This window comes from Myotis myotis, unplaced genomic scaffold, assembly GCF_014108235.1.
Source record: "Myotis myotis isolate mMyoMyo1 unplaced genomic scaffold, mMyoMyo1.p scaffold_m19_p_17, whole genome shotgun sequence".
NCBI lineage: Eukaryota > Metazoa > Chordata > Mammalia > Chiroptera > Vespertilionidae > Myotis > Myotis myotis.
This window is the reverse complement of record NW_023416321.1, coordinates 36,420,206-36,447,435: the sequence shown is the minus strand read 5'-3', so window position 1 is coordinate 36,447,435 and position 27,230 is coordinate 36,420,206. Positions and strand designations below refer to the sequence as shown.

General features: G+C 43.7%; 1 protein-coding gene across 12 annotated transcripts in view; it reads right to left on the bottom strand.

Annotated features, from left to right (window-relative positions):
* Positions 1-27,230, bottom strand: part of MINK1 (misshapen like kinase 1) — a 59,081-nt gene that overhangs the window by 23,000 nt on the left and 8,851 nt on the right. The window contains exon 2 of one of the 12 annotated variants that reach the window (XM_036341128.1): positions 18,875-19,078. The exons of the other annotated variants lie outside the window; for them this stretch is intronic. The gene's annotated coding sequence lies outside the window, so the exon portion shown is untranslated. The remainder of the gene's footprint in view (positions 1-18,874; positions 19,079-27,230) is intronic. 12 annotated transcript variants of the gene reach the window in all.

Below are 27,230 nucleotides of genomic sequence, written 5' to 3'. Positions count from 1 at the left end.
AGGTGATGGCTAGAGGAGGCAGAAGGGCCAGACGAAAGGGTTTTTAAAATGGGGAAGATCTCTCATGCTTGTGGAAGGGAAGAAGCCAGAGAGGAGACTGATGATGTTTGATGAATTGATTTTTAATGATATATATGTGTATATGCATGTATATGTGTATTCCATAGTATGTAATCTGTATCTTCCACTGATTTACATAGTGATAAAATACAACAGTGCCTATTTCTCTCTTATTCACATACCCAATGATTCAGAATGCCCAGAAATGCTTAGCAGTTTAAATATGATTTATGTATTGATCTGGTCTCAAATGTGAGCCCTTCAAATATGCACCTGTCCGTGCCTGGTCACCCTCTTTGATGGCAATCTAATGGAGGTGTCTGCAGAGGGAGGTGCTCTGCTACTGGGAAGCCACCAAAACAGTCCTGGCTTGGCCCCTGCACGTGGACACAGCTCTCTAACGATGCTGTGGTAGGCCTTCTCCAGCTCTTTTTCTTGGTGCTCAAACTCTTTGCTCTCAGCAGTCTAATTTCTTGTCCAGCCAGCTGCTGGCAGGTGGGAAGGGGTGGGAAAAAGAGTATGAATAACTAAAGAGAGAAGGGAGAAGGACAGGAAAAGATAAAAAGTGAAGAGATACTGGTCTGTTGAGGTAAAGAGGAAGGAAGATGAGGGAACTCCATAAATATCGAATGACTATGACTTTAAGGATGTCAGAGGGAAGATCATCTACTAAGTAGAATTGGGGGCCTGAGTGAGTTGGGAAAAACTTGGGAACAGATGCTACACAAGGTGCTTTAAGATACTGTCTCCCAAACTTCATGATATATAGGAATCACCTGGGAATCAGACTCCTAGGATCTGCCTCCAGAGATTCTGATTTAGCACCACAGGTGAGGAGCAGGTATCAGTCTATTTAACAGATCCTCCTGGGTGATTCTAATGCAAAAGGCAGTGGACCCATTTTGAGCAACATTAAACTTTATGGGGTTACTAATAGGTAAATGGAAGCTGTAGACCGTCCAGAGAGCTGAGTGAAGCCAGGCAGGCTGAGCAGTGGTAGGAGATCCATCCGCGCTCTGGATGACCAACTACTGCTCTCTCCTATAACAGCTCTACAGAATATCTTTACTCCCCATTTTTTTCTTTACTCCCCATGTTCAAGTATCCAAGCATGCCTAAAAAATCACCTCCTATCAGCCAAGCCAAATCACAAATTGTTGTTTTTTCCCCCAGGAAATCTTCCCTAGCTACTCTAGCCCACCACAAGCATGAATTTCACCCTCAATTTCACATATTAATTTCATCTCTACCGTGAGTTTAACTTTCTCAAGAATATGACCAAATGGATATATTTTTATATATACTATAAATAATATAATCTTAGAATAAGACAAGGTTGTTTACTCTTGCCACTTCTATTCAATGTTCTGTATGGAAACTAGGCAAGAAGAGGAAATAACAGACATCCAGGTTGAAAATGAAGAAGTAAAACTATCTCTATGTGCAGATGACATAATCTTGTATGTAGAAAATTATAAGAAATACATTAATACCCTATTAGAACTAATCAAGCAGGTTAGTTCAGCAAGTTGAAGGATACAAGTGCATTTCCACATACTACAATAAACAGTCCAAAAATAAAACTACTAGTAAGAAAGCAGTACAAGTTACAAAAGCACCGAAAGGAATAAATTTAACCAAAAAAAGTGTTAAAAACGACAAAACATTGTTGCAAAAATTAAAGATCTAATAAATGGAATGATATCTTATGTTTATGGATCAGAATACTTAATTTTGTTAAGATCTACAGATTCAATGCATTTCTATCAAATCCCAGCTGGCTTAAAAAAAAAAAAGTTTTTATTGATTTCAGAGACAGGAAGGGAGAGGGAGAGAGGGATAGAAACATCGATGATGAGACAGAATCATAAATTGACTGCTTCCTATATGTCCCCTACTGGGGATGGAGCCTGCAACCTGGGAATGTGCCCTGACTAGGAATGGAACTGAGGACCTCTTGGTTTATGGGTCAATGCTCAACCACTGAGCCACACCAGGCGGGCCCAGCTGGCTTTTTGTAGAAATTGACAAGCTTACCCTAAAAATCATGTAGAAATGTAAGGGATCCAGAAGAGACAAACTATCTTGAAAAAGAACAACAAAGTTGGAGTGGAAGGCTCACACTTCCCAATTTCAAAACTTACTATACAGTTATAGCAATCAAGACAGCATGATATTAGCATGAAAATATGACATATAGATCAATGGGCCAGAACTGAGAATCCAAAAATAAATGCCTAAATTTGCGATCAATTAATTTTTGACAAGAGTACTAAGATCATTCAATAGTCTTTTCAACACATGATGCTGGGACAACTGAATATCCACCTGCAAAAGAATGAAGCTGGACCCCTACCTCATACCATATACAAAAACATTTATTCAAAATAAATCACAGATTTTAAAATGTAAGAGCTTAAACCACGAGTCTTAAAGGAAAACATAGGAGTAAATCTTCATGACATTGGACTAGGCAATGGTTTCTTACACATGACACCAAAAACAAAGCAACAAAAGAAAAAAGAAAGATAAACTGAACTTCTCAAAATTAAAAACTTTCGTGATTCACAGGATGCCAGCAGAAAAATGAAAACACACACCACAGAATGGAAGAGAACATTTGAAAATTATATATCAGATAAGGGATTTGTATCTAGATAAGCGACTTACATCTGATAAGAGATTTTTATTTAAAAAGGACTCCTCAATAATAAAATAACAAAAAGACAAATGATCCAATTAAAAAATGGGCAGAGCCCTAGCTGGTTTGGCTCAGTGGGTAGAATGTTGGCCTGCAGGCTGAAGGATCCCAGGTTTGATTCCAGTCAAGGGTACATGCCCAGGTTTCAGGCTCAATCCCTGGTAGGGGGCGTGCAGGAGGCAGCCAATCAATGATTCTCTCTCATCATTGATGTTTCTATATCTCTCTCCCTCTCCCTTCCTCTCTGAAATCAATAAAAATATATCTTTAAAAAATAATAAAAATAGCCCTAACTGGTTTGGCTCAGTGGGTAGAGCGTCAGCCTGTGGACTGAAGGGTCCCAGGTTCAATTCCGGTCAGGGGCATGTACCTTGGTTGCAGGCACATCCCCAGTAGGGGGTGTGCAGGAGGCAGCTGGTCAATGTTTCTAACTCTCTATCCCTCTCCCTTCCTCTCTGTAAAAAAATCAATAAAATAAATTTTAAAAAAAGATAAAATATCAGTAAGTAAACATACAGTGGAAAAAATATTTTTAAAAAAATAATAAAAATAGAAGCCCACATTTCAACAACAAAAAAAAGGGGCAGAGATTGGTGAGGATGTGGAGAAAAGGGAACCCTTGTTGGTGGGAATGCAGACTGGTGCAACCACTGTAGAAAACAGTATGGAGTTTCCTTAAAAAATTAAAAATGGAACTGTCTTATGATCCAGCAATAACACTTCTAGGAGTATGTCCAAAGAAACCCAAAACACTGATTTGAAAGAATATATGCACCCCTGTTCATTGCAGTGTTATTTATAAATAGAGGCCTAATGCACGAAATTTGTACAAGGGCCTTGGCCGCGGCCCCCACCTGCTGTGGCTTTGTCCAGAACAACGTCTGGTCTAATTAGCATATTACACTTTTATTATAGACTAGAGGCCCGGTGAACAAAAATCTGTGCAGTAGCGGGGGTGGGGGGGTTGGGGGGGTAGGGGGGTTGTCCCTCAGCCCCACTTGTGCCCTCTCACAGTCTGGGACCCCAGGGAGATAGCCACCTGCTGGCTTAGGCCCACTCCCCGGGTGGCAGATGGCAGGCCTGATCCCTCGGTGCCTGCCCCGCCTCCCCAGGTCATGCACACGGCAGGGCCGATCCGGGGGTTGGGGCGCCGCCCCGGGTCGGGTTGCACACGGGATGCCCTGGGCGGGTCGGCCAATTACTGCTGCCCCGCCTGGCTGCCCTGGGACGGGTCGCACACAGGATGCCCAGATGGAGGCCGGGTGGGCTGGCCAATCACTGCTGCACCACCCGGCCACCCCGGGTCAGGTTGCACACGGACACCCGCCACCCAGGGTCGCAGATAGCAGGCCCAGATGGCGGCAGGGCAGGCAGGATGGCGCTGTCCCGCCCTGCCTGCAGTATGCAAATTAGCTGCCATCTTTGTTGGCGGCTAATTTGCATGTCACACTGATTGGCCAATGGGAGACATAGTGAAGGTACGGTCAATTACCATGTTTGTCTATTACTAGATAGGATAGCCAAGATTTGGAAGCAGCTCAAGTGCCTATCAGTAGATGAGTGGCTAAAAAAGCGGTGATACATTTACACAATGGAATACTACCCGGTTGTAAAAAAAAAAGGAAATTTTACCTTTTGCCATAGCATAGATGAACCTAGAGAGTATTATGCTAAGTGAAATAAGCTAGTCATAGAAAGACAAATACCATATGAGTTCATTTACATGTGGAACCTAATGAACAAATAAACTAATAGAATAGAAACATAGATACAATAAATAGACTGACAGCTGTTGGAGGGTATGCGCTTTGGGGGGCTGGATGAAAAGGTGAAAGGATTAAACAAACAAATAAAAAACTCACAGACACAGATACAACAGTATGGTGATTACCAGAGGGAAAGGGAGTGGGGAGAGGTAGAATAGGGCAAAGTGGGATAAATGGTGACAGAAGGAGACTTGACTTTGGGTGGTAAACACACACTCCAATATACAGATGATGTATTATAGAATTATACACATGAAGCCTATATAATTTTATTAACCAGTTAAATCCTAATTACTTCAATAAAAATTAAAAAATAATAAAGTATTTTAAAGTGTTTTTTGTATATTTACAGACCTGCCATCACCATTAATATCAGCACATTTTCATCCAACCCAAATAAAACTCAGTACATATTAGCAGTAACTACCCATTCCTACCTCCATTCAACCCCTGGAAGCCACTAATCTATTTTCTATCGCTATGGATTTGCCTATTATGAGCATTACACATAAACGGAGCTAAACAATATGTGGTCTTTTTTGACTAGCTTCAATTTAACATAATCTTTTCAAGGTTCATCCATGTTATAGTATATATCATTACTTGATATATTTTTTATTGCCAAATAATATTCCATTATGTGGATATATCACATTTACCCACTCATCAGTTGATGGACATTTAGGTTGTTTCTACTTTTTGGCTGTTATGCATAATGCCACTGTGAATATTTCATGTATAGATTTTTGTGTGGACATATACTATTTTCAAGTCTCTTGGGTATCTACTTAGTAGAATTGCTGGGTCATATATATGTAACTCTTTATTTTACATTTTGAGGACTGCCAAACTATTTGCCAAAATAATGTCATCATTTTATATACCCACCAACAACGTGTGAGGGTTCCAAGTTCTTCACACCCTCACCAATGCTAGTTATTATCCATCCTTTTGTTATATCTATTTTAGTGGATATAAAGTAGTATCTTATGATTTTGTTTCTAATTGTCCTCATGACTAATGATGTTGAACATCTTTTCATGTGCTTATTGGCCACTGTGTAACTTCTTTGGAGAAATGTCTATTCAGCTTCTCTGCCCATTTTTTAAATATGTTTTTTTAAAATTGATTTTTTAGACAGAGAGAGGAAGGAAGAGGGATAGAGAAATAGAAACATCAACGATGAGAGACAATCACTGATCGGTTGCCTCCTGCATTCCCTCTACTGGGGATCGAGCCCAAAACCCGGACATGTGCCCTGACCAGGAATCTAACAGTGACCTCCTGGTTCATAAAGGTCAATGCTCAACCACTGAGCCACACCAACTAGGCTAAGTACCATGCTATTTTGATTACTATGGCCTAATAGTATAGTTTGATATCAGGTAGCATGATTCCTCCAACTTTTTCTCTCTCAAGATTGCTGTGGCTATTCAGGATCTTTTGCGGTTCCATACAAATTTTTGGAACATTTGCTATAGGTCTGTAAAATAGGCCATTGGTATCTTAATAAGAATTGCATTGAATCTACAGATTGCTTTGAGTACTATGGACATTTTTTTAAAATATGTTTTTATTGATTTTAGAAATGAGAAAACACTGAAGCCATCCAGCCAGGGTAGTATAAAAGTTTTAATGATGTTAATTCTTCCTACCCATGAACATGGTATACGCTTCTACTTATTGGTATCTTCTTCAACTTCTTTCTTCAGTGTCTCATAATTTTCTGAGTATAGGTCTTTTACATCCAAGGTATTTTCTTTGTTATGCCACTGAAAATGGGATTGTTTTCTTAGTTCATTATTGGTACATAAAAATGCAACCAATTTCTGGATATTTATTTGTATCCTGCTACTTTACTGAATTCATTTATCAGTTCTAGTAGTTTTTCTTGGTGGAATCTTTAGGGTTCTCTAGATACAGTATTACGTCATCTGTAAATAACGACATCTTTAGTTCTTCCTTTCCAATTTAAATGCCTTTTATTTCTTCTTGTCTGATTCCTGGGGCTAGGACTTCCAGTACTACGTTGAATAAATGGTGAAAGTGGGCATTCCTGTTTTATTCATGATCTTAAGGAAAACACTTTTAGTTTTTGCCCACTGAATATGATGTAGCCTGTGGATTTGTCATATATGGTCTTTATTATGTTCAGGTATGTTCTCACTATTCCCCCTTTGCTGAGAGTTTTTATTATAGATGGATTTTATCAAATGCTTTTTCTGCATCTACTGACATAATCATGCGATTTTTATCCTTCATTTTGTTATGTGTTGTATCATATTTATTGATTTGCGGGTATTTTAACAACCTTGCATCCCTGGAATAAAGCCGACTTTATCACAGTGTATGATCTTTTTAATGTATTGCTCCATCAGGTTTGCTAATATTTTGTTGATGATTTTAGAATTTATATTCATCAGGGATACTGGATAATCTTCTTCCTTTCCTTATCTGATTTTGGAATGAGGATAATGCTAGCCTCTTAAAATGAACTTAGGAGTCTTTGCTCCTTTTAATTTTCTGGAGTAGTTTGAGAAAGATAGGTGTCAGCTCTTCTTTGAATGTTTGGTAAAATTCACCTGTGAAGCCATCCAGTCCAGGACCTTTGTTTGTTAGGAGTGTTTGGATTACTGCTTCAGTTTCACTGGTTGTAATCTGTCTATTCAGATTCTGATTCTTCCTGAATCAGTTTTGGAAGATTGTATGTTTCTGGGAATCTATCCACTTTATCCAGATTGTCTGATTTGTTGGCATATAGTTATTGGTAATATTTTCTTACAGTGCTTTGTATTTCTTTGGTGTCAGTTGTTACTTCTCTTTATTTCTGATTTTATCTTTTGGATCCTCTTTCTTTTTTCCTTGATGAGTCTAGTTAAAAGTTTGTCAATCTTGTTTATCTTTTCAAAGAACCAGCTCTTGATTTAATTATCTTTTGTATTTTTTTAGACTCTATTACATTTATTTCGGTTCTAATCTTTTTAAATATATATATTTTTATTGATTTCAGAGAGGAAGGAAGGAGAGATACAGAAACATCAATGATGAGAGAGAATCATTGATGGGCTGCCTCCAGCACACCCACCACTGGGGATTGAGCCTGCAACCTGGGCATGTGCCCTGACCAGGAATGGAACTGTGATCTCCTGGCTCATAGGTCCACACTCAACTACTGAGCCACACCGGCCTGGCTCTATGTCCTTTTATCTGCTTACTATCTCTTTGTTGATGCTCTCACTAGGTTCCTTGAGCATCCGTATAACCATTTTTGTTTAACTCTATACCTGATAAATTGCTTGCCTCCATTTCACTTAGCTCTTTTTCTGGAGATTTCTCCTATTCTTTCATTTGGGGCATGTTTCTTTGTCTTCCCATTTTGGCGACCACTTTGTGTTTCTTCTATGTATTAAGTAGATCTGCTATGACTCCCAGTCTTGGTAGGGTAGCCCTAGGTAGTAGGTGTCTTGTGAGACCCAGTGGCACTGTCTCCTTAATCACCTGATCTGGGTGCTCCAGGAAAGTCCCTTGTGTGGATCCTCCTGTTATAATTTAGTCTTGATTACTATGGGCCCACTCATGTGTGGGGTTGACCCTCAGACTGTGCAGGTGTTGATCACATGTAGCTAAATTTGCCTCGGTAGGGTCTGGTGACTGCCAAGATATCCCTTTGGATATGCCGCTTATTAAGTTAATTGGATGCTGCTCTGTTGTCTAAAGCTGGCCACTGGGTGAGTTGGTTCTGGGAGGGACACTGGTGCAGGCCAATGTCAGACACTGCCTGTGACTAGCTCTGGGCAACCTGTTAGAAACTACAAAGCAATCTACTGCTTGTGCCTGCCTCTGCTGGGCTGGGTATGCATGGGAAGTACCAAGCTGACCACCAAGGCCAGCTTTTACCAGCGCCGGAGCCAGAAGCAGGTCAGCAAAAGTTCTAAGGAACCCCTAGATCTGCTTCTTCCTGCCAGCTGCCTGTTAGGCTTAGTCACTGAAAGAGTCCCTGGCAGCACTCAAGTTGAATGAAGCAGGCTCTCGGTGAGTCACCAGGTAGGGTGAGTGGTGTTCACCAGGTTGATGCAGGTTGAAACTCAGTGTCCGTGCTGGATCTAAGGCTGGATCAGCAAATATCCCAGGGTATACCCACTCTAGCTGCCACCTGCTGCATGCCAGCAGACCTTTGTCATGGGGCAGGGTCTCAGAGAGTCATCAGGCTGAGACCAGCAGAGTTTATGAGGCCCAAACAAAGCAGTCGGGCATGCGAGGGAAAAATGGTCCCGTCCTAGAGCCACAAAACTCAGCTGTCCAAAATTATGCCAGGAGCTCAAGTTCAATAGAGCATGACCACTAGCTACCTGGAGCCCAAGGGGTGGGGAAAGTGGGGGGAATGGCCCCCATCCTAACGCCACATGACTTAGTCACTGATGCTCCCTGAGTCTGCCCAGACCTCTACACCCCAGCCCAGGCAGCTGACTCCTCAGCAGGGTGGGGCCATTGCTTTCCTCTAGGCTGATGCCATAAGGAGAGAGTACTCTATCCAAGAAATATGGAGTCTGTGGTATAGAAGAATGATTCAGCACAGGGGTCCTGGCAGCTGCGCCCTCAGCCCTCTCCCCAGAGCCACAAACCTCCCCCCATACAAGACTTTAATCGGCTCCACCCTTCCTCTGCCATAGCCCAGGGTGAGTAGTTGCAATTGAGATTTTGTGCATTGACCCTTTAGTAGGGCGCCCGTGTCTCTAGCACACTGCCATTTCTCCCTGGCAGACAGAATCCCTGCTGATTTTCAAAGCCAGATGTTATGTGGACGTCTCTTCCTGGGTCTGGTGCTCTGGGCTGGGAAGCCCAGCATGGGATTGAGACCTATGCTCCTCAGGGGGAACCTTTGTAGCTGAGATAGCCCTCTGGAATCTCAGTCACAGTCTGTGGGAGCGGGGCCAGCCCTCTTTGATCTCTGCTCTTCCTACCAGTCTCCATGTGGCTTCTTCTGTAAATCCTTGGTCATAAGACTTCTAAAATACTTTAAAAAATAATAATACTGAAGGTAGTTTAAAGGTACAAATTTCCAGTTATAAAATAAGTCACAGGAATGTAATATACAGCATGGCGACTATAGTTAATAATACTATTTGCATATTTGAAAGTTGCTAAGAGTAAATCTTAAAAGTTATCACAAGAAAATAAAAATTCTGTATATATGGTGACAGATGTTAACTGAACTTATTGTGGTGATCCTTTCCCATACATGTCGAGTCAGGTACACCTGAGCCTAATGTTGTATATCAATTATACCTCAATAAAGAAATAATAATCCCAAGAGCACGTTCCATAACGCTCAATAAATTATTGTTGATTAATTACAGTTTCCACTCAAGAAAGCTACTCTACTAATATGAAGGAAGCTCTCAAAGTGCTTCTGACCTAATGACACAAATGAAAAAGTCCTGAGACAAACACAGAAAATGATGAAATGCAACCACTTATATGATGAAGAGTGAGGCAACTTGATTTCTATTCTTGGCTCTGCTGTGAACAGGCTGTGGGTTTCGGGGGCAAGTCACTGTTTCCCTTCCAACAAACAGAATAACTTTCCAGTTCTACCTCTATGATTCTAAATGCTCAAGTCCACATTCCATGAAACTGCCAACCTAATGTATCCTTGCTGTGTGCTAGGAGCTGTGTCGGGCTCAGACATACAGTGAATAAAACGGGGCAGACTCTGCCATAATGGTGATTACATTCTAAAGGGGGAGGCAGACATCAAGTAACTCAACAACTGTTTAATTATAACCGTGATACATCTTACATACCATGGAAAAGTATTGGCGCTAAGAGAACAAACTTGACCAAGTCAGAGGAATTGGGGAAAGGCTCATTCAGGACAACATGTTTAAGCTGGGGTCTAAAAGCATTCCCAGTCCTACTCTCCTCTGAGCAATGAATGCTATGATCCATCCCATCCTTGTGGCCCTTACCTTTATTATCTCATGAGCTCTCCTTGATTATCTGTCTCAGGGATATCTCTCATTGCCCACACTCCCCATAGCCCCTTAATAATTAAAAAGGTAGCAATTTGTTAGTATTTTGTTTCTGATACTGCTTAGCACTTTAGGAGTATAATCTCCTAACAAACTCTGATTGGTACTGTTGGTACATTAATTTCGCAGATGAAGAAAGTTTGGAGCAATTAAATGACTTGCCCAGAGTTACACACAGCCAGGAAGTGGTAGAGCCAAGGTCTGACCTCAAAAATGTGACTCCAGTACTGCGTCGCCCTGCTCTGTTTTGCCCTAGTTGCTCACAGTTCCTATTGTCTAAAGGACCATGTTTTCAACCATAGCTCGTGAGTTTAAGAAAAGGGTTCCTGGCACAAGAGTAGTCAATCCAAGACTGAAGAAAAAAAGATGATTTTCCCCTCAGTCTTTCCAACTAAAACCCAGAGGGAAGATGCCAGACAGTACACAGAGAGTCAGGGCTGGAGAGGCCATTACTATCTCAGGTAAAGGAAAGCTGAGAATAAAGCAAAGTGGAGGGAGATGGACGTGGGGAGAGATGAACTGATTAGTTCTAGTTGTTTCTTTATGTTACTGTGAATCAATCCAGAACTACCCTATAGTTCCAAGGAACTGGCTATGCTCAGGTGCTAATGAGATTCTGGACCTTAAAGCAAATAAAAATTATTTCTAATAGCCAGCGCTATTCTAATACCAATTAATGTAATCCCACACAACTCCATGACATTGACACTATTGTTAGTACCATTTTACAGACGAGGAAACTGAGGCACAGTGAATGTAAAGTAACTGTCCAAAGTCAAACAGCTAATTAAGTGGCAGAGGCAGGATTTGAATGCTTATAGCCTGGCTCCAGAGTCTGTGTTACCGTCATCCCTTCATTTGATATAGTTTGCGCAGGTTCCTTACAACCAAACAAACTAGACCACAACATCACTATTTAACTTTTCACCTGATTATGTCTCAACTTCCCAAATAGAACAGAAGCTCTTTAAGGGCAGGAACCAGGTGGGTTCCTGGGTACTACACAGCGTGAGTTATGCAAACCTGTGTTGATATGGGTGCCTGAATGAAAAATAACAGCAGTGAGGCTCTGTGCAGCTCAGAATCTGTATCACACACAAACTACTTTTGTTGCATAGTAAGCATGTGGAGTAACAGCCTGTGGCTGCTTTCTTTCATGCACTAGAGCTGATGTTACTAAGCATTTCTCGTCCTCCACATTTTATAAACCATAAAACTTTATAAAGCATTCCGTTGATGTAGAGGCTGAGGAAGGCATCACCAAAGTGTTGGAATAAATTATGGAAGAGTGTGGCTCTGAGACGACTGACAACTCCCCTCACGTAGGTCAAAAACAGCCAGCGACAAGTTACATGGCACTGTGCTTTACACTGTATAGCACTTACGATTTATAATATGCACAATATGAAGAGACAGCAATGATGTTAACTGCAGAATCGTTCCAGGTGGATGTAACTCCGTGTGCAATGTGTAATACAAGGGACCATGTCCCACACTCATTTAACACAGTGAGGGGCCGCTCATTCAGATGTTACCCTTGCACGACTCAGGGAGTGCCTGTTGCCCGTTCTGTTTTCCTCACAGCATCTGTTATGTTTCTGAGTATGCATAAGATACTTGGATGCTTGTTGATTTAATGTTTAAATGACAGACAGAGCAAGGTAGAGATGGGTTTGGTCAAGGAAAGCTTTCTGGAAGAAATTGAGGATAAAGAGCCAGAGGGAGAGAAGAGGCACCAACCTGGGTGGAAAAGAGGAAACGCAGCCTGGGGGTGGGCAAGGGGCAGAAAGGGAAGAGTGGTCCCTTCAGACTCTTCTCCTCTGTCCTAAATTCCCCTTTAATGATTTCAAGTGTGTTCGTCTCCCCAGCTATAGCCAAGGACTTCCAAAAGGCACTACCTTGTGCTTTAGAATCTCCCCAGCCTTCAACACATGCTATGTGTTTGATACAGGTGAGCTGAATGAGGACCAGGCACAGCGTCTTGATCCTTCCCAAGACGCAGAGGATTTATACCTTCGTCGAGGGCTGTACTCACTAGGACTGGCCAGGAGAGAACTGGGCACAAACTGGCCTTCGGCTCTTTCTTCCTTGCTCTGCTGACCCTGAAGGGCTCCCTGGGTCTCTCTCACAGCTTGTATCCACAGAAAGAACTACAGGGAAATGGCAAGCACAGCTCTGACAAACAGCAAGGCAGTTGGTCTGATGCTCAGGGACCAGTACCAACTGGCATTTTCTTTTCCCTTCCTTGAAACCAAAAAGTCACTTTAATGCAGTAGTAGGACAGATTGAGATTAAGTTAAGAAATGAACACTGTACCCATTTCCCAAGAGAAAATGCAAAGGAGTTTATGCATCAATTATTTCAGGATTATCAAATCACAGTCCAGTTCAGAGGCTGTGGGACAGGGTGGCAGGGGGGTACTACCTGAAGCCCAAGGACTAGGGGAGCAGTGACTGAAAGCTGTAGGACACGGGAAGGAGGAAACCGCAATTGCTCCCTCACAGTTAGCATGTGAGTACCTAGAAATGTATAGGAGAGGTCTGGAGTCAGAATGAAATTTAGGATGAAAGGGGTGGGAGACAGAATAGGCAAAATGAGGGGAATACCTTAGGTTTGGGGTCACATTTCTTGGAAGTGGCCCAGAGCTAGCAGATTAGAACCCTGGCCTCCAGTCTTATTCCACTAACAATACCTCCTCTAATAATGTGCCTCTTCCCAGGGTACTTCTGATTGCCATCTCCAAATGGCCACAGTCATTCAAGTCAGTCATTCATGCTGTGTCTGCCCTGCATGCAGATGAAATCCTCTGAGGGGTAAGGGTTTGTTGTTTTTTTAAGTATGTCAACGAAAGCAAATTGCTATTTATTTATTTTTTAAAAAGTATTTTTAATCCTTACCCAAGGATAGTTTTCCATTGATTTTTAGAGAGAGTGGAAGAGAGAGGGAAAGACAGAGAAATATCAATGTGAGAGAAACACGTCAATTGGTTGCCTCCTCCACAGGCCCCTACCAGGGCCCGGACCAGGGAGGAGCCTGAAACAAAGGTACATGCCATGTCCTTGATCAGAATTGAACCCAGGACCCTTTGGTCTGCAGGCTGACCTCTATCCACTGAGCCAAATTGGCTAGGGCCAATCTGCTATTTATTATCAATATTAGCTGGCATAGTGGGTTCCCCCCCCCCTGGCTGGTTGCTCAGTGGTTAGAGCATCAGCCCACAGACTAAATGATCCTGGGTTCATTCCCAGTCAAGGACATGTACCTAGGTTGCAGGTTCACCCCCTGTCCTCAATCAGGGCACCTGTGAGAGGCAACCAGTCAATGTGGCTCTCTCACATCAATGTTTCTCTCTCTCTCTCTCTCTCTCTCTCTCTCTCTCTTTCTTCCTTCCTCCCTCCCTTTTACACTCTCTGAAAAAGCATCTGGAAAAGATATCCTCAGGTAAGGATTAACAACAACATCAACAACAACAAATATACTAGTATATATACTAGAGGCCCGGTACACGAAATTCATGAACTTGTGTGGGGGGGCGGTCCCTCAGCCTGGCTTGCGCCCTCTCATAGTCTGGGATCAGGCCTAAGCTGGCAGTCAGACATCCCTCTCACAGTCCAGGGCTCTCACAGTCCGGGACCCCTTGCTCCTTACCACCTGCTTGCAGCGGAGGCAGGAGAGGCGCCATTGCGCTTGCCAGCTGTGAGCCTGGCTTCTGCTGTGTTGAGCATCTGCCCCCCCGGTGGTCAGTGCATGTGACAGTGACCGTTCTGCCAGTCGTTCCTCCGTTTAGTCGATTTGCATATTAGGGTTTTAGTGTGTGTGTGTGTGTGTGTGTGTGTGTGTGTGTGTGTGTGTATTAGCTGGCATCTTTTTTTAAAATATTTTTTTAGCTAGAAGGGGTCAATGGGGGAAAGAAGGGGACATATGTAATACTTTCAGCAATATAAAGATTTAAAAATATACATATACTTTTTTTTTTATTGATTTCAGAGAGGAAGGAAGAGGAAGAGAGAGAATCATTGATCAGCTGGCTCCTGCATGCCCCACATTGGGGATTGAGCCTGCAACCTAGTCATGTGTCCTGACCAGGAATCAAACCGTGACCTCCTGGTTCATAGGTTGATGCTCAACCACTGAGCCACACTGGCAGGCAACTGTCATCTTTTTTAAGTGTCTGTCCAAGAATGCCTTCTTAAACCCTGGCTCTACCTTCTAAGAGCTTCTAAGTCAGACATCAATACAGCAAATTAACATGTTGAGAAGAGTAACATGCTAAAACATGGAGTAAGACTGCTTGTGAGGAAACTGCAGGAGAAGCAGGTAAAATAGGAAAATGTAGCCCCTACTTTTTTGTTACAGAATTCCAGAGCTGGAAGGGTCCATGCACTAAGAATTCCAGGATATTGAGTCTAGGACGCTGCTAGAATAGCAGAAAGAATTAAAAGCATAAAGCCCGGGGAAAGGCTAGAGTCCTTGGGAAAGAGATGAGGGAAGGACTGGTCTCTTCTGTGTTTCAAGCCCAGCAATGATTATTCACTCAAATATGTTCCAGCATGTCCTGCTGCCATAACCAGTGCCATTCCTAAACCCAGGCAAGGTGCCATCCTACCCCCAACAGGGAAGCAGCGCCAGGAGGTGGGGCTGCCCTGGGGTGTGGGGGGATAGGAGGACAAGGGCTGAGGGAGGGGGCCTCCCACTTACAGGAGACAGGCCCACTCCTATTGCCAAGCACACCAGGACTCCACAGAGGATGAGAGACCCAGAAAAACGTGTATAGAGACAAACAGAGGGGGAAGTAGGAAAAAGAATGGCGGGGCTACTAGGGAAAGAGAATGGGAACTTGCGGTATACAGAGCTGGCATAAGAAAGTCCCAAGACAAACAACTCTTTTGCCCTTGAAGAGCCGGGCTGCCAGGGCCTGTGGAGCCTCTATTTATCTGGTGCTGGACTGAGAGAAAAAAACAATAGGCCTGTTTTCCTGAGCTCTTCCTGTGACCCAGAAAGCCCACACAAAGAGGAAGAGGGGGGCAAAGGCAGTGTGGTAGCAGCGTGGTACCAAGGCACAGCCTAGGGGAGGAGGCCTTCCACCTCGCAGAAGCTCAGCAGCAGCCACAAAGCCACACCCAAAAACCCAATAATCTAAGTGCTAAAACAGTGACAGCCATGCAAATGCAACCTGAAGCCCCATCCCGTAGTCCCACTACCAGCCAGGTTGCTAAGCCTAAACCCCTTCTATAGGAGATACTCCACCACCAGGGGAGAAGCTAAGGGCCTGTGAGATGAGGAGCAGAGACAGGGCTGCTCCAACAGTTCAAGTCCCACAAGGCACAGGCCTAGCTTACTCAGTAGTGGCAGAGATAGGGAGTCAGGGGATTAGTCTGGTAGAGGGGTGAATACTTAAACATCCTTCAATTAGCTATGAGTAGCTACAGGATATGTGTGCATGTGTGCACATGATAAAAAAAATACAGAAAGGTGTGTGTGTGAGAAAGAGAGTGCATAAGAGGGGGAAATGGGAGTGGATGTGTGGATTGGAGGTAGGGAAGTGGCAAGGAAAATTTCATTATGTCACCTCTTCCTTCCTACCCAAGCAGAGAAACCAGACACAGCCCCAAAGACACAACTGGTTCAGATGCCTGCCTTTCTCAACAGGAGTTGGCCTCCTCGGGAGGCCCGAGTCAGTCTCCATCTACCCCTAAATCAACCAGGGGAAGTATGCTGCATCACCCCCATTCCTACCCAACAGGGCTCAGTGTGGAAAGCAGGCCCAAAGCCAAAGCATGAAACAGATGAAATATTCCCATGGTGAGAAAGGAAGTCCTGAGCCAGTGATGACAAACCTATGACACGTGTGTCAGAGGTGACACGCGAACTCATTTTTTTGGTTGATTTTTCTTTGTTAAATGGCATTTAAATATATAAAATAAATATCAAAAATATAAGTCTTTGTTTTACTATGGTTGCAAATATCAAAAAATTTCTATATGTGACACGGCACCAGAGTTAAGTTAGGGTTTTTCAAAATGCTGACACGCCGAGCTCAAAAGGTCCTGAGCTCTTCCTGTGACCCAGAAAGCCCATACAAAGAGGAAGAGGGGGGATCTAGGAGAGGGGTCATCAGAACACCTCTTCATTGGACCAACAAACTGGAAGGAAGACAAAGCGAAAGGAAGATTAAAACCCTCATCAGCCCAGCCAGAGTGGCTCATTGATTGTCGTCGTGTGCACGGAAAGACGAAAAGTTGCCAGTTGGATTCCTGGTCAGGGCACGTATGGGCAACCGATCAATGTATCTCCATCACACGGAAGTTTCTCTCTCTCTCCCTTGCTCCCTCCCCACATCCCTCCCTCTAGGCATGTCTGCAGGCGAGGATTAAAAACAAACAAAAAACCCTCATCAATCCCCCATTGCCCATCGTGTCCAATAATAAACTGGACTCAATAAAGTCTTCAAAAAACTCCTTTCCCCAGCTTTCATCATTCTGTAAAACTGACTCTCCACTTTGCTCTGGGCTAACCTACCTCTCACACTGTGGAACTGAACCAGATTCTTTTGTTCTGGTTCCACACAGTGAAGTACTAGTACTTTGTTTAGCTATTGACTGTTATACATGTTTTGAAGTGTTTTTATGGAAATAGGGAAGAAATCAAGTAGGCTCCTGGAGGAGGGGGGAGGGGAAAAATCCAGGAATGATATGCTGGGGGAGCAGTAGTTTTTAAGTCACTCCTCCTGAGTCTCTATGCCAGGACACACACATGAACATACACGCTTGCAGATACAAACAAAGGCAAAAACAAGTCCAGACATGACACATATATGAACATAAATACCATTATAATCAGAAACCAGTCAGAGCAGAGGGGCACTGCCTCAGCAAGGAGGTTAGAAGCAGTTGCCCTCCATGTCTCCATGCCAGGATCAGGGACCCTGGGCCGGTGCTTTATCCAGACCAGAGGTCTTCAGGGCTGCAGAGGCCCCCAGGAGACGGGTAGCTGATACATGGAGGGAGATAGAGGGAGAGTGCAGAGGAAAGTCAGGCAGAGGGGGAGGGAGGGAAATGGAAGATGGACCAGAATTCAAGCAGCCTTGTGCTGGTTCTAAAATGGCCACAGGCAAGGCAGGAGACAGATGGTCCCTTCCTGATGCTGAGCTGGAGAAGTGGGAAAAGGAAAAAGGAAAATATAAATACCATTACAGTCAGAAATTTAAAAATAAACCCAAAAACCTAAAAGATAGACAGCTTGTTTCTGAAGTTCCGCCTGCCTCCAGAGCCTTCTAAGGGAAAATTAAGAATTGCAGGCCTGGGAGAACAACCCCTGCTCTCAGGTCTGAAGACTGCTGGCGGTCATTCTGGCCATCCCCTGCCCAGACCTGGCAGACGTTGCCAAGTCTTCTAGGCAGCTGAGGTGGTACTTCCCTTTTCCGCTCCAATACTCACTTCCCAAGTCTCAACTTTTTTTGCTTGTTTTGTTTTGCTTTTATATATATTTTTATTGATTTCATAGAGGAAGGGATAGGGAGAGAGAGAGATAGAAACATCAATGCTGAGAGAGAACCATTGATCGGTTGCTTTCAGCATGCCGCCCACTGGTGCTTGAGCCCGCAACCCTGGGCATGTGCCCTTGACCAGAATCAAACCCGGGGATCCTTCAGTCTGCAGGCCGACGCTCTATCCACTGAGCCAAACCAGGCAGGGCGTCTCAACTTTTTAAGTTCTTTGCTTTTAAAATGTTACAAGCTATCAGAGCAATTTGATCTTTCTGCAACCAGCAGAATCAATTTCATCACCTCATGGCTACAGCCAACTGCTGCCATCACCCAACTGCCCAGCACCTTACAAACCACAGGATGCCTTCACAGCCATTATCTCATTTGCACTTCAGACCCGTAGGGAAGCCAGGTGGAAATTATTACCCCATTTCACACATGAGAGAGCCAAGTCTCCGAGAAGCTAAATGTTTGTGATGGTAAAGTCAGAACTAAAGCTTGCTTAGTCTTCTCATGGCAAATCCAAGGAGGCTTCCCATAGTCCAACCCCTGGCTTTGTCCACTAGATTCCATTTACATCTCATATGTGGGCCAAAAGGGTTCTTCCTCGGGCTCAGATCTGACTGCCTTACAGCTGATTATCCCAGGACAATCTATCTGGAACTTTGCCAGTTCCCATCTTGGGGTCGTTCTGTTTCATGTTAGGTTGGGGAGGAGGCTGAGGGGCAAGAGCCCTACACTCTACTGGATTTCTTTCAGTTCTTCTAATCTGCCATGCCCTTTCTCACTTCAGGGTCTATGCATATGCTGTTTGCTCTTCCCTCCTTACCTGAATGTCCCACGCTCATTCTTCCAGACCTCGATGTAGGCATCACCTCCTCCAGGAAGGTTCCCTGACTATCCTCTGCTCTCACAGGACTCTGTACTGTCCCCTTCATGGCACCAATTACATTTTTGTGATTGACTCTTTAATTGGCTGTTTTCTCTGCTAGCCTAAGTTCTTGGAGGTCAGGGCCACATTCAATACCACAACCTGTTGAATAAAAATAAACATAAAAGAAGGCTGGTGTTATCTAGAAAAGCCTTCCCTTCTCCTTAATACAATGGTTTCTAACAATAATTTGGATTTATCACCATTCTTTCAAAATAATCCATGAATATTTACTTAAAAGCAATGCACTAAGTCAGCTACTAAATGTGAATCCTTTTTTTAAAAAATAAATTTATTGATTTTAGAGAGAAAGAAGGAGAGAGAACTATCGATTTGTTGTTCCACTTATTTATGCATTCATTAGTTGCTTCTTGTTATGTGTCCTGACTGGAGATCAAACCCACAACCTTGGCATACTGGGATGATGCTCTAACCAATGAGCTACCTGGCCAGGGCTTGGAATCCGTTTTTTTGTTTTTTTTTAATATACTTTTTATTGATTTTTTTACAGAGAGGAAGGGAGAAAGATAGAGTTAGAAACATCGATGAGAGAGAAACATCGATCAGCTGCCTCCTGCACATCTCCTACTGGGGATGTGCCCGCAACCCAGGTACATGCCCTTGACCGGAATCGAACCTGGGACCTTTCAGTCCGCAGGCCGACGCTCTATCCACTGAGCCAAACCGGTTTCGGCTGGAATCCGTTTTTATCATGTGACTCAGCACCCCCTAATTTATATATTTGGTATATAGATGTCATTAGAAAGTGGACTTTCTGAAAGCTGGGAACTCCTATATAGTTGGCAAAACCCAAATGGGAACATTAATAAGGACCCAAAGACCACAGGAAGCAACAAGGTAAGAAGAGATAGAGTGAAGGCTTCCTAAAGGAGGAAGGAGCGAAGTATTCTGGAAAGGAGAAAGAAGCGGGCAGAGAATGGGGTGGTGTGGTGAGGACAGAAGGTGATCCCACCTCTGAGGACAACTTACAGGAAGACTCAAAATTTTAAGAGGAAAACGCAAGGACAGATTTTATTTATTTATTTGCAAAAAGAAAGCCAGGAGTGTAGTAAAAATGAAATGGTATGAAATGGTTAGTGTTTATACTTCACCAAGGATCAGAAGGCCTGGGCACTCGTTCTAATTCTTTCATGTAATTTAGTCAAACAGCAAATTATTTAACCTCTCAGAGTTTCTTTTCCTGATCTACCCAAACTCATCTCACAAGAATTCATGGATGTAAACACTTTGAAACCCATAAAATGCAACAAATTTGCATAGTTATTATGAAGAGACTGCCTCCCACAGAGCAAGGAAAAACTGTGTCAAACCTTCTGTTCATCAATGATGAATAGATAGAGATGTGATACATCTATGATGGAATACTATTCAGTCATAAAAAAAAGATAAAATATTGCCATTTGCAACAACATGGATGGATCTTGAGGTTGTTATGCTAAACAAAGTAAGTCAGATAGAAAACAAAAACTAAAACCATATGTTTTCACCCATATCTGGAATATTAAAAAAGGAAACAAAAAAAAAACAATTAAAAACAAACTCAGAGATATAGACAACAGATTGGTGGTTACAGGGGGGAAGGAAGGTTAAATGGGTAAAGGGGATAAAATATTATGGTGTTAGATGGAAACTAGACTTTTGGTGGTGAGCATGCCATAGTGTATACAGGTATCAAGTTATAATGGCATACACCACCTAAAATTTATATAATGCTATTAACCAATGTTACCCCCAAATAAAAAAATTCACATGCTAAAACACAATAAAAAGGTCATTTACTAATAAGCCTGTTGGTGTTACTAGGATTTAGAGTACAGAAGTGGCAACTAAGCAGAAAAGAAATAAGATGAAAAAGTAGAATTGAGAGGAGGGCAGGTGAAAGAGAAGGGAGAGAAAAAGATCTATGGCCTTGGAGGTAGGGCTAAAAAGGGCAGGGAAGAGGGGGAGTCCCTGGGAAGTAGACACTAGGGCAGGCAAGAAAGGGCAGAGTATGGAAGCAGGAGGCAGGCAGGGAAGCGGGGAAGACAAACTCATTCAAGCTGGCAGACACCAAGCTCACGGAAGAGGGTAACAAAAATCAGAGGCTGGATAATAATAAGGCTTCTCACTGCTGGTTTTCAATTGGAGCACAAACAAATCATTATACCTCATTGCCAACCTCCTTCTGTGGGAGTCAGGTGTCCACAAATCCAAGGCAAAAGACTGGGGAAGCTTTATGACCAAGAAAACCCGTGACTTGTCTTACCCCTGTATGCTTCTACTTCCAGATGGGAGACCAACCAGCTGCCATGAGAGAAAGAATGCTATGAAAGACCAGAGGACTATGAAAAGAGAACTGGGAAGGAATGGCCGTCTGAGCAGATAAAGGGTGGGGCCAGCAGGGAGGGGAATGGAGAACTGTCAGAATCAGATTTACAAAGGAAAACCAGGGTTAGTCTCCAAAGGGTGGAGACCAGATAGTCTCTGGCTCTGCCAAAGACTAACTCAGAATAAATTATAGCCCAAAGGATGTAGGTGAGACAGAAGGAACTTCCTGACCAACAGGATGGAGCAAATATGCTCACCCAACTTTTCAACAGGCCCATCTCTCCTCTTTCTCCTAAGAAAACCTCCCTGCCTGCATTCATATCAACTCTAGGCCCCAGGACACCAGTTCAAATATCAAGTGCCTACTAGACAGTAGAGTTTGGCAATGAAAATAGAAATGGGGTTTACAGGAAGCAGACATTAAGAACATGATGACACAATTACACAAATCCAACTATAAAAAAGTACAAAACACTATTAGAAAGATGAAAGGGAGGTCATGGTGGGGGAGGTGAGCCAGGAAAGGCCTGCTGGGGAAGTGATATTTAAGCTAAGACCAAAAGGATGAGAGTTAAGCAAGCAAAGGTCGGGTAGTAGGAAAGGCCCAAGGATCTGAGGTTGGAAAAGTCTCAAATCTCTAGGCAAGGCCTTGTGAGGAGCCCAGAGGCCCTAGCCACCCACCCAGGAATCTGTGCCTTTTGCCAAAGCACTTTATACATTTTTGTGCGAATGTCCTGTCTTACACATCAGTACAAAGCAATGTATCCCCATCAGAATGTTCCCAAGGGTGAGGCACTGGTCCCACCCCCACCCCCACCCTCAGTGCTTCCTCTGGGTGGGTCCAGAGAACCTTTACACAAAAGTGTAAGCAGGGCCAGAGTGATTGCCTAGCTACTGCAGGAAATTCCTGACTCAGGGGGCAGGACAAACAGGAGTTTCAAGTTCAGGTATTAGATTTTAAAGTTGCTCTTTCTTCCAATGAAGCTGGAAGACTCTCAGGAGATGGTAGAAGGCTCTAGGGCAGAGAAGGGGAGGTCAGGCTCATGGAATTCTATGCCCACACGTGGAGGCTCAGTGACTCACCCACCCACAGCCATTAAGCTAGAACTCAATAGACTGGGTGGTTTTCTCTTTCCCAAACAAAACACAGGAGAGGAATATTAACAGAACCCCGGGAGACACCCTTTCTGGGTGCTTTCTTTCATAAGAGAAATCAGGCAGCTACCACCTTATCTAATGAGCACTTACCAGACTACACTTGTATTTAACCCTCGCAACAGCTCTATTGGGTGGGTCTTGTTATCCTCATTTGACAAATGATGACAATGAGGCATAGGGGTAGTAATGATTTTGTCAGAGGTCACACATTAAGTGATAGAACTGGGATTTGAATGAAAGCCTGTCTACAAGGGCTATGCTTTTGGGGATGAATGATGATGAGGAAGGTCCTACCTTTGTGGCCCCTCCCTATCTTTAAAACCCAAGTAAAAATTTCCTTTCTTACAGGGCCAAGCCTCACCTAGTCTGACTGCTCTCCACTCAGCACTAAGAGATTCAGGAAACAGTCTCTAGAGTGCACATAATCTGAGATTCATACTTCAAACAGTCCTTTAGATCTTTTTCTTGTGTCCTTCCCAGATGTCCAGCCGCATACCCCAACTTTATCCCCATCCTGAAATCTTTTTTTAAAATATATATTTTTATTGATTTCAGAGAGGAAGGGAGAGATAGAAACATCAATGATGAGAATCATTGATAAGCTGCTGCCTCCTACATGCCCCCTACTGGGGATCAAGACTGCAATCCAGGTATGTGCTCTTGACCGGAATCAAACCTGGGACCCTTCAGTCCACAGGCTGATCCTCTATTCACTCAGCCAAACTGAGATCTTTACACAGCAGGTGCTGCTGTTTCCCAGACCGACTCACACATCATCCCCAGTTACCCAACTCTGGCCAACCTCCTCCAATATCGTTTTTCTCAGCTCCTCCTTTGCCCAGCTTCACACACACAATCACCACCCCATAAGTTCCCTTTCCTTACATACACTACATTGCAGATCATGCATCAGACATTCAGATGTTTAAGTCAGTGTTGTGAACATAGTAAACACTCAAAAATTTTTAGGAAGGGAGGAAGGAAAGAAGGCAGGAGTGGACTCCTGGGTCTAGAAAAACCTTAGGTTTCATCTGGTCCAGTCGTTCTGGAAGGAAAATGCATCGGATTACCTGGAACAACACACACACCCGGCCCCACCCTGAATGACTGAATCACCTCCAAGGGCAGGGCCTGGGTATATGTAGGTTAAAAAGGTACCCGCGTAATTCTGATTCTGCCTGTGACTAAAAGCCACTGTTCTCATCCCCTTCTTCTGCTAGTGAGGAAACCATCCTAGAGAAAGCACTCTCATCCTGTAAACTAGAGATGAGACTGAAGCTGGAATCAGGTCTCCCAGCTTCTAATGCCATGCTCACTCCAAGTGTCACATTGCCTAAGCTCTAATAGCCTCTACAATCAGAAGGCCTCCAGCTAGGAGCTCTCTGGAGACTGCCAATTTTACCTAGTCTGAGGAACTTAGGAGGCCAGGGCAGGGGATCTGGGAAGTATCTGGGCATTCATCATTGACTTGTGAAACACACCTCATCTGTGCAGAATGACCTTGGACCCCAGGCTGACCAAACACATGGGAGCTCTTTGTTTCTGGTGGGGACTGGGCAATACAACGGAGTGGTTAAAGCACAAGAGTATTGGAAGTCAGACCTAACTAGCTCTGAGACCTGACCTACTGCTGGCACCTTAAAAATGTAAGATGGGCCCAGCAGGTGTGGTTCAGTGGTTGAGCATCGGGCTATGAACCAGGAGGTCAGAGTTCAATTCCCGGTCAGGGCACATGCCCAGGTTGCAGGCTTGATCCCCAGAATGGGGTGCACAGGAGGCAGCAGATCAATGTTTCTCTCTGTCTTTCCCTCTCCCTTTCTCTCTCTCTAAAGAAATCAATAAAATAACTTAAAAAAAAAAAAGATGGCCAGTGAATGCTCTGCTTTAAACATAGGCACTTAAATCACTTTTTACTTTTATTAGTGACGGTGATGATAACCATATGCAGTCAGTGAGTAATACCATACTGTAGGATAACAGCTAAAAAATGCAGTGTTTCTAGGAGTGAGTGAGTAGAACATTTCTTCATTCAAACTTTGAGCATCAGGGTTCGGAAACAGGATCAGTCCAAGGAAAACAATCAACCTCAATGCACACACACAATCACCACCTCATAAATACACCTCTGCTTACATATACTACACTGCAAATCACACATCTGGTATTCAGATGTTTAAGTCAGTGTTGTGAACAGAGTGCCCCACATAGTAGGTACTCAAAGGATTTTTAGGCTCAGTCTACGAAAAGTCGGCTTCAGATTGCGGTGAGAGGGACTGTGGCATGAAGGGCCATCAATATTGGGCAGACCCTGGAGAAAAAAACGCTATATGTGTGTAACCTCCTTCTGTTGTGCATAGGAGATAGGAAAAAAGACTACGAGTCCTTAAACTCTTCCTCAGTCCTTGGAATCCAACACAAGAACTGGTGATCTAGGGACACAGCCCTGTACAGTGGGCCCTAAGTTGTCACCCCCAATCTACTAGCTCAAGGCCTCTGTGGCCTGGATTTTGACCTGTAAGGCAGGCTTCTCCTGCCTTCCTTTCTTCCTGGGTGACTTGAGAGCCAAGCCTGTCTCTCCTTCCTTTTCTTCTCTTTCCCCATGAAGGTCAATGAAAAACCGGTAAATAGTGTGGACAAAGGAAAGTGAGGAGGCCAGGGAGGCCATTGAATTGGTCTAAGAAATCTAACTCAATTCTAGGTCATGCTTTGGGTTTATCCAGCAGTGTAGACACCACAGAGGGATACAGAGCCTGACCCAGCTCCAAACTGCAGGCTTGAAGGTCCAGAAGGGAACATTAAAGGGGGCCTAAAAAGCTACCCATGTTTTCCCCAAAACACATTAGCAGTTAACCGCCTTCTTCTTTCCATAAGAATTTAGGTCTTTTACATGGCCCATAGTCCCACATAAGAGAAGCATCCAAACTCACACTACCTGATATTAAAAACCTACTCCCTTTAATTGACGTCACCCACATATAAGCTTTCACAACCTAGAACAGTTCCTAAAAAATACACGTATACATGTTTGTTGAATAAAGCTTCCAGGCAGAAATATAGCACTCAGAGAACCCATCGAGCTCTGCTCTCCTATATTAGATTAGGAGATGCGTAGTGAGAAGTGAATGGACAGCTTCATCAACTTGTCCCCATCAGCAGCTCTACTGCCAGCCACTCACCCACCCCCAATGGTCTTTTTCTCCAAAGAATCCACTAGGCAAGTTGCCTTCTACATCTGGTTACTTTTCTGAAATTTGAGTGATGACACCTCTGTGTTCAAGGGGACCAGAAAGATGAGACAAAGGTGCTGTCCTTCTCGAACACTGTGTGCGCACATCCCTACCTCTGCCTCATACTGCTTAGGCTTTGGGGTGGCCCTGTTTGATTGATTTTTTTTTTGAAAACTCTTTCCTGAGCCACTTAGAATGAAAGACCAAGAGCTATATGCTTCAGCCACTTTCTTAAATGTGCCTTGAAAGAAAAAGTGGGTGGGTGGTGAAAAGAGAACATGAAAACCTTCCTTACAGTCTGGCTTGGAGCAGGCCCATTTTACCTCCTGAGGTGTGCTGGCAGACAAATAAAAGCTGTTAGAAGAGATACACGCCATGCAGAAAAGTAATGCAAAGCCTACATTCCTCTCCCCACCCCAAAAGAAGCAAAAGGTCACCTAGGAACTACTTTCCAATTTCATGAAAGAAAGCTGTCTAGTGCTCCACCTAACCTTTCCCTCGTTTATAACAAGTTTACAAGAGGCAATACTGGAAATTTAGGTGAAAAACCCCACAATTTTTCAATGTGCTGTCCATACATTGTAGGGTGTTCAACATCTCTGATCCCCAAATATTAAATGCTGTTAGTGCTTCCAAGACATGTGACAATTAAACCTCCCTCCCCATTTCCAAACACCCCCTGGAAGGCAGTGCACTGAATAACCTGTATTGTTTTCTGTTGCAGTGCCAAGCACATATTAGGCACGCTTTGGTGCTTGTGGACTGAATCTAGTGGGAAAGGACAAGTCACAGGAATGTTCAAATCCATATCTCTTACCAAGCAGGTTATTACTGAACCCCTACTATGTGCTCGGCATTTTTGTAAGCACTGTGAGAACTCAATGGAAAATACAGATCTTAGTCCCTATACCTAAGGAAGTGATAGGAAAAAAACACACTCCCATAAATATTTTCAATAAGAGGTAATATATAACCAAATGCTAAATTGTAAGGTCTGTGAGAAGGCGGAGAACACAAACAGTGAGGTCTAGCATAGGCAGGAGAGTCTTCGTGGAAAAAGCAGCTGAGGTAACTCTTGAAGGAGGTGGAATTTTCTTCACTCAGCCCCTCCTGATCCTCAATCTGTCCCTGCGAGCACCGCTGTACATAGAAAACTCCCCCAAACCTATGGTTCCGAGAGCAGCTCAGTACTGCAAGCCCTTCAGATCACAGCCTCAAATGGATCCTGGCAGAAGAAGAGGTTGTGAGGAATTTCCCATTCTTCTTCAGAAGACCAGCTACTGGCAGGCCTTTAAGGAGGCCTTCTCTTCCCAGAGGCAAGGCAGGGGTGCATTCCCTGCCACATGCACTGACTCAGTCAGACTCTGGGTGGAGGGAGTTCCCAGTTGTGATTACAGAAGCTCCCCACATCACCTTCGGCCTTGTAAGATTCTCCTGCTGTGGGGACATGCACTTCCTAGAGGAGTCTGAGGTCCTAACCACCTCCTCTGTCAAAGGTTTTCTGCCTCCTCCCTTAACAACCATCACCATTTTTCTTAGGC